The 337-nt window shown below is 53.4% G+C and overlaps 1 non-coding gene across 1 annotated transcript; it reads right to left on the bottom strand.

Moving 5' to 3' along the window:
- Window positions 1-134: 134 nt before the first annotated feature.
- Window positions 135-253, bottom strand: LOC123967071. The gene has a single exon (XR_006824182.1). It is a non-coding gene; the product is annotated as a 5S ribosomal RNA (ribosomal RNA).
- Window positions 254-337: the final 84 nt, after the last annotated feature.

Here is a 337-nt window from a genome sequence, read left to right as displayed (position 1 = left end):
CATTTACACAGCACTGTGTACAGGATAGGGAGAAAAAGAAGCAGCAGCGCCCCCTGCTGTTTCCTAAAGAGACGTTCAAAAGATCTCCTTTCACCGAAACGCCCTCTGCCGTTTTTCGAAGGCGATGCGAAAAAGGCTTACAGCACCGGGTATTCCCAGGCGGTGACCCGTCCAAGTACCAACCAGGCCCTGCTCTGCTTAGCTTCCGAGATCTGACGAGATCGGGCGCTCCCAGAGCGGTGTGGCTGTAAGCCACTCAGGCGCCCCCAAACGGCCCTTCAAAAGATGTTCTACGGCTAATTGCCAAAAAACGTATTCTGCCCATAATGTCCAAGGT

This window comes from Micropterus dolomieu, unplaced genomic scaffold, assembly GCF_021292245.1.
Source record: "Micropterus dolomieu isolate WLL.071019.BEF.003 ecotype Adirondacks unplaced genomic scaffold, ASM2129224v1 contig_14984, whole genome shotgun sequence".
NCBI classification, from domain to species: domain Eukaryota; kingdom Metazoa; phylum Chordata; class Actinopteri; order Centrarchiformes; family Centrarchidae; genus Micropterus; species Micropterus dolomieu.
The sequence above is the reverse complement of the archived record's forward strand: the minus strand, read 5'-3'. Positions and strand labels throughout refer to the sequence as shown.